This window comes from Sinocyclocheilus rhinocerous, unplaced genomic scaffold (genome assembly GCF_001515625.1).
Source record: "Sinocyclocheilus rhinocerous isolate Xijiao unplaced genomic scaffold, SAMN03320098_v1.1 scaffold1304, whole genome shotgun sequence".
Taxonomy (NCBI): domain Eukaryota; kingdom Metazoa; phylum Chordata; class Actinopteri; order Cypriniformes; family Cyprinidae; genus Sinocyclocheilus; species Sinocyclocheilus rhinocerous.
In genome coordinates, this window is record NW_015626916.1 from 27,184 (window position 1) to 34,900 (window position 7,717).

The following is a 7,717-nucleotide window of genomic DNA, read 5'->3' on the forward strand; positions in this document are numbered from 1 at the left end:
CTGAAATGTATGAAAATGTATTATGAAAAAAAGAAAAAAAAAATTCTGACTGAAAAAGATTTTTCAGGCTACCCATCTACATCACTCCAGTGCATGCATTTTTTATCTTGTAACAGCAAGCAACTTTAGAAAGAACTAATCCCTGTATTCATTTTCTTTAAGCAAAAAACAGCATCTCACTTTGCTGATTTTGGGGTGAATATGACTCAGACCCGCTCCTGACAGGCTCTGTGAGACTCACACACTTTTTCACTCTGTTCTTTGTCTTTCTGGACAGTTGTAGTTCATGCCTTCACAGCCTTCAAAATAGGGATATGCCGGTATCAAATTTTCATGTTGCGATTAATTGCTAATGCTTTTATCACGGTATGCGGTATTATCACGATATTGAAATTTAGTTTAAAAAAAAAGTGCTGTCATAATACAGTATAACAGGTTTAATAACTTTTTTTATTATAACAAAAATAACTGAACATTTAAATGCAATAAAGCAATACAGAAAAATGTATAAAGTTAAAAGTTAACGCTGTAAACGCTTCCCATGGTGCATCTTTCCCTCATAAGACAGCGTGTTTCTCTCTTTCTCACTCGTTCCTCAGACCACACCAGCGCAGAAGGCCAGCTAAACGTCTCATTCATAACACAAGTATCTGACCATCATCGCAACATCTGTCCTACGAGAGAACTGCACCCATGTTGGTTCGTCTGAGGAAGAAAATAATGCTTTGGGGAAACAGGCTTTCAAACAATCCCAGAAGATTCCTCTACAGGCTGAAGGGTTTCAGTACAGCGGGACAAAGACTAGATCCCTGCTTCAAAACCAAGGGAACTTCCTCACAATAAACAACACCGAGAGCGCTCAGAGTTCAAGAGAGACTCGACTTACTATTGACTCCAATAGAGAAGGACATTAATATGCTGCAAAATACGAATATTGAGTGAAACAGTCCATTCGTTATTAGATTAAAGCAAGACAGCTTGGGTGAATAGGCTAAAAAATAGAACTAATATTCATCACCGTACTTCCTCAGTTGATTGATTGCATTAAGAATTGCAAACATTTTTTTTTTTTTTGTATTTTATTGTATTTTTTATGTAACTTTTCTGAAATTATGTTTAAATATGTAAATCAAAGGTATTATTTAATATGCAAAAAAGGCATTATCTAATTAAACATGCATTCATTTGCATTCATTTCCAGAACAGAAATCTGAATATCAGATAAAAATATATTGTTTACATATTTTGTTGACATAGAATTAAAGGTTTTTATACAGAATGGATTTTTTATATCTCCTTTTATCACACTATAAATCAGGAAACAAAACAAAACAAAACAAAACAAAACAAAACAAAACAATAAAATAAAATAAAATAATAAACAAAACAAAACAAAACAAAACAAATAAATAAAATAAAATAAAATAAAATAAAAAAATAAAATAAAATATTGGGTTACAAAATATTTTTTACCATGTTTTTGGAAATAAAATGTTGTATAAGGCATAAAATGTTTAAAATGTTGTACTGTATAAAATATAAAATGTTATATAAAATTATGAAATGTTGAAATCTACAGATGCAAATAGATAAAGTGCAATAAAATAAATACTTAAAAGTGTATTTTGGATGTTTTCTTTCCACTAGTCTGAAAAAACACATTATGAAAAGCCAAATAACCCAAAATCTCAAAATTGATCAGCGCGATTTAAAAACAAAAAACGGAAAACAAACTTAGAAAGAAGAAAAACACAAGAAATCTATTGCAAATGAAGAGTTTGATGTTAGGATGTTGCTAAGCTAACAACACAATTTGAATATGCATAAAAAGACACTAAAAACAACTGTTTGGCTCAACAACACAATTAATGCAACAGTTTTTAAACTATGACAACTTCTAATAAAATTATGTTCAAACCAACAAACGGCAGCACTTTATTTTACAGTCCTGTTCCGCATGTACATCTATACTATGTACTTATTATTGCAATCACAATAACTGGGTAATAACTAGGTACTAACCATAAACCTAACCTTAACCCATTACCTTAAACTACCCAGTACTTTCTTGGGTAAGTACACATACTGTAAAATAAAGTGTAACCTAACAAACTACACTGAGTATGTGCAGCATAAACACAATTTTTAAAATTGATTGTTACTTAAAAAATATTAAGTTCGTCATAATTGAGTTGTGGCTCTGGAGGCAATGAATCTTACCTGTTGCAGTTTAAATGAACAGCTAGTATAGGGCATGTTAAATGTAACTTATTTAACATGTACATTTAATGAACAATTAATTCTCCTTATCCAGTCCTATGCAAAGCATGCTGGGAACTAGAAATCCCTGCCCAATTTAAGCCCATGTTAGCAAGACGATTTCATTAAATCACTTACTTAAAAAAAAAAAAAAATCAACACGGAGTTTAAATGCAGTTTAACACATTTCAGTTAAAATTTCACACAATATTAAGTTTATGAAATATTATGTCAACAGAGCTCATCAAAATAAATGTTTGCAACTTAAAATGTTTAATTAAATCAATAAATTATAATTTTCATTAACTTGCAAACATGCATTGATTTAAGTTGTGGTAATAGGTTCCCTGAACTTCTTGGGCAGCACAGACAAATTTTAAGTAAAATAGTCTATTTTTTTCAGTATTGAATGAAATATAAGAATATTTATATTCTCTCTCTACCTTCTTGGAAGAATAGTTTCATCATAGCAGTGCATTCTGGGAAGCTGCAACATTTGATTGCAATAAAGCTTGATGTAGCCAATTCAACAATACAATTTTAATAAGCATAAAAAGACATTGCACGCATAAAAAGATGATTTAGATGTCATTTAGAACATTAGAAGTCACCATGATTTTTTTTGTGTGGCTTCTTTGTTATCTGTTCGCTTTAAAGACATCAAAAAGTGTGTCTTCATAACAACTGATTGCAGTACCTAATCTAAAAACACAATTTTAATAAGCATAAAAAGATGCATGCATAAAATTGGGTAATTGGGCAATTTTAATTTAAACTGATCTTTTATTACACACTTAAAACAGATATTTTAGTATCAGTATAGATTTATCTTATCACATGGCATTACGGAACTCAAAGAGAGCAGAGGAAAGCACAAGCAACGCTGCGATCACGGGTTTGCATGCATTTAATGAAACTGCAAACCCTGAAAGTCACTTTGGATAAAATGCATAATTGTAAATGCATAATTATTAATCTTGAGAATACAGCATTAGCATTTGGAGCTACATAATATTTGCTGCAGACCTTTTGCATGCATTTGATGTCTGAAAATGCTAGATTTGACTAGTAACAACAAACTTGCAAACATGCAGCTACTGAAAACGCAAATCTTTTTACAGGAAAAAGCTCCACTTAGGCGGCAAACATGCCAAATTAATTTGCATTTTTTATTAGGTTTTGTATTATTTTTTTTAGCAGCTCATGTAATTGGTTTTCCTCTGCTGAAATGGTTTGAGGGCGAATATAAAACAGCTCAGTGTTGAAAATAGCATTTTTCATTTGAATTGCAAACCGTCTATTGTGCATTTGCATGCATTTGATGTCTGAAAATGCTAGATTTGACTAGTAACAACAAACTTGCAAACATGCAGCTACTGAAACAGAGTACAGGAGAAAACGCAAATCTTTTTACAGGAAAAAGCTCCACTTAGGCGGCAAACCTGCCAAATTAATTTGCATTTTTTATTAGGTTTTGTATTATTTTTTTTAGCAGCTCATGTAATTGGTTTTCCTCTGCTGAAATGGTTTGAGGGCGAATATAAAACAGCTCAGTGTTGAAAATAGCATTTTTCATTTGAATTGCAAACCGTCTATTGTGCATTGCCACACTCGGGAGGGACGAAACGTATTAAAATGTGCCAAAGTGTGTATGTGTGGAGAATGTGAGACCTGTTATCAAGTCTCATAAGAACGGTCTCATCTCTAGACGCTCTGTGACGCCTCCAGGTGGCGAGAAGTTCAAGCCTAAATTTAAATTAAATTTAAATTATAAAGAAATGCACTCAAAAAGATTCATGCACCTGCTGGGACAATATATGTGCATATATATGCACCACATATGAAACTCTTTGTAACGACGTTCGCGTTTTTTAGGAGGCAAATCAATTACTGTTGCATTCAGAGAAAGAAGGAGCGACGTGTCAGAACAATACAAAGCGTGTGTCATCTCACAAAAGCAGTTATCAGGCTCACGTGGGCAGTAACACGCTTAAAACAGAAGAAATGCACAAGAGATGTGCGAGTAATAAGGCTGTTTGAGGCTCTGGATGAGTAGAGTAGAGTAGGAGTAGGAGGAAGAGAAGAGAAGAGGAGTAGGAGTAGGAGGAAGAGAAGAGAAGAAGTAGGAGTAGTAGGAGGAAGAGAAGAGAAGAGAAGAGAAGAGACGAGTAGAGGAGTAGGAGTAGGAGTAGTAGGAGGAAGAGAAGAGACTAGACTAGACGAGACGAGACGAGAAGAGAAGAGACAAGAAGAGAAGAGAAGAGAAGAGAAGAGGAGTAGGAGTAGGAGGAAGAGACGAGAAGAGAAGAGTAGAGACGAGTAGAGAAGAGTAGAGTAGAGTAGAGTAGAGGAGTAGGAGTAGGAGGAAGAGAAGAGAAGAGAAGAGGAGTAGGAGTAGGAGGAAGAGACGAGAAGAGAAGAGTAGAGACGAGTAGAGAAGAGTAGAGTAGAGTAGAGTAGAGGAGTAGGAGTAGGAGGAAGAGAAGAGAAGAGAAGAGGAGTAGGAGTAGGAGGAAGAGACGAGAAGAGAAGAGTAGAGACGAGTAGAGAAGAGTAGAGTAGAGTAGAGTAGAGGAGTAGGAGTAGGAGGAAGAGAAGAGAAGAGAAGAGGAGTAGGAGTAGGAGGAAGAGACGAGAAGAGAAGAGTAGAGACGAGTAGAGAAGAGTAGAGTAGAGTAGAGTAGAGGAGTAGGAGTAGGAGGAAGAGAAGAGAAGAGAAGAGGAGTAGGAGTAGGAGGAAGAGACGAGAAGAGAAGAGTAGAGACGAGTAGAGAAGAGAAGAGAAGAGAAGAGAAGAGACGAGTAGAGGAGTAGGAGTAGGAGTAGTAGGAGGAAGAGAAGAGAAGAGAAGAGTAGAGTAGAGAAGAGGAGTAGGAGTAGTAGGAGGAAGAGAAGAGACGAGAAGTAGGAGTAGGAGTAGTAGGAGGAAGAGAAGAGACAAGTAGAGTACGAGACGAGAGTAGGAGTAGGAGGAAGAGAAGAGAAGAGAAGAGAAGAGGAGGTGAAGAGAAGAGAAGTACATCAAATTAAGTGTATTTTAAGATTATCATTCTCTAATACTCCTAAAAACTTACCAAAATCAACTTTTAGCAGATGCATGCATTTAAAATTAAATGAAAACATATTTATATCTACAGCAAAAGAGGAGTAGTAGGAGGAAGAGAAGAGACAAGTAGAGTACGAGACGAGAGTAGGAGTAGGAGGAAGAGAAGAGAAGAGAAGAGAAGAGAAGAGAAGTACATCAAATTAAGTGTATTTTAAGATTATCATTCTCTAATACTCCTAAAAACTTACCAAAATCAACTTTTAGCAGATGCATGCATTTAAAATTAAATGAAAACATATTTATATCTACAGCAAAAGCTGTTGATAGATTATAAAAAAATGCAATATGTTTAAAAAGAGTTTAAGAACCCATGTGCAGTTTTATTCCATCCAATGTGAGCAAATATAAAACAAAGACTAGACACGAACATGAGCAGACTTGACCAAAACACTCACTCACCAAGAGCAGGGTTACATGCATTCAATACATGACAAACAAGAGGGCTTAAATACTTAGACTAAAGGAACACATGACAAAACCAACCAATGAGCAAACAGAAGTAAAGAACAGGAACCAATGAGAACAAGACACATGGAATAAAGGAACACATGAGGGCAAGGAAGAAACAAGAAACATTACAAAATAAGAGACATGGAAACATGAACACAAAACAAAACCAACGTGACACAATATTAGAGAAAGCACTTCTGTTAGCCAAACAGACAAATGTTACAAGCAATTATAATCGCAAAATGGTCAAATATATCAGCTGTTGTGACGGTTTACTACTACCTAAAACACAACGTCACCTTCCAATAATTGATTTTAAGTTTCAGTGTTTTCAAATAAAATATCCATCAGAATGAAATTTCAGTGTACCATTTATAATTTGATAATATGAGAGAATTGGTCAGGGGTCTGAATACTTTTGCAAGGCACTGTTTACTTATTACTGACCATGAAATAGTATTTTGCATATTATTATTATTATTATCATTATCACTTAATTAATTCATTAATTTTCTTTTTCAAATCGGGGACCAAAATTATTATTTTCTTGCCACACCTACCAATGGAAGATTAATTGAAAGAAGAAAAATACTAAATATTAAGTCATAAATATGTATTACTGACCATGAAACTGTATTTTGCATATTATTATTATTAGTAGTAGTAGTACAAACATAATATTTTTTTGCCACACCTACCAATAGGAGATTAACTAAAATAAACAAATAAACAAAATAGAAAAAGGTGGTCAAATATTTATTACTGACTATGAATCTGTATTTTGCATTTAGCAATTTTGCATATTATTAGTATTTTTATAATAATAATAATAATAATAATAATAATAATTATTATTATTATTATTATTATTATTATCATTACGGTTTTTATTATTATATTTGTCTTTGACTTTATTTTTATTTTTTTTGCCATACCTACCAAAGGGATATGAATTGAAAACAAATAAATAAATAAACATGCATTCATAAATATTTATTACTGACCATGAAACTGTATTTTGCATTTTTCCATATTATTATTATTACTACCACTATTATTATTATTATTTAAATAAATATTTTTGTCCTTGTGACAAATTATTTAATTTAATTTAATTTTTTTATTAAAATGAGTTTTTCAAATTGTTTACTTGTTCATTTTGAACCCTGTTTGTGATGTTTCTAAGGTTCAAACCGTATCTCAGCTCCTCATTTAGGCTTATGAAGACGTTAGTTGTGTTCTGCTGGTTTATCAGTAGACCTGAACATGAGCGCAGCTCTCTTAATTAAGCAGACGTTCAAACCTCCCTCCGCGACTCCAGCAGCGATGTATGTTCACGCGGCAGATGAGCGGATCTTCTCTATGACAGTCATCAGCCCTGCAGGAACCAAACACTCAGGATGTGGCATAACATCATCTGTAAACTCCTGCGTTAAACCCCAGTAACGCCACCGCCAGGGACGGGAAGGTTATGTGTCAGAATCTCTGAGCGTGCATGAGCAACTACAAAACTAATGTGATATACACTGTCAAAACCCACTGAGCTCCTCATCTAGACAGCATTTCAAGGCATCGCAGATAAGATACCTTGTTTTGGCCAAATTCTAGGGCATTGTTACATGTACACTACCACTTGGGGTCAGTAAGATTAATACTTTACTCATCAAGGATGCATTAAATTAATCAAAAGTGACAGTAAAGACATTTATAATGTTACAAAATGTCTATTTCAAATAAATGCTGTTCTTTTGAACTTTCTATTCATCTGTGAATCCTGAAAAATAAAATGCATCACAGTTTCCACAAAAATATTGGGCAGCACAACTGTTTTCAACATTGATAATACTCAGAAATGTTTCTCGAGCAGCAAATCAGCATATTAGAATGATTTCTGAAGATCAT

At 33.8% G+C, this 7,717-nt stretch overlaps 1 protein-coding gene across 4 annotated transcripts in view; it reads right to left on the reverse strand.

The window, feature by feature from the left end:
• Positions 1–7,717, reverse strand: part of LOC107720583 (heparan sulfate glucosamine 3-O-sulfotransferase 1-like) — a 62,151-nt gene that overhangs the window by 12,743 nt on the left and 41,691 nt on the right. The window lies entirely within an intron of this gene.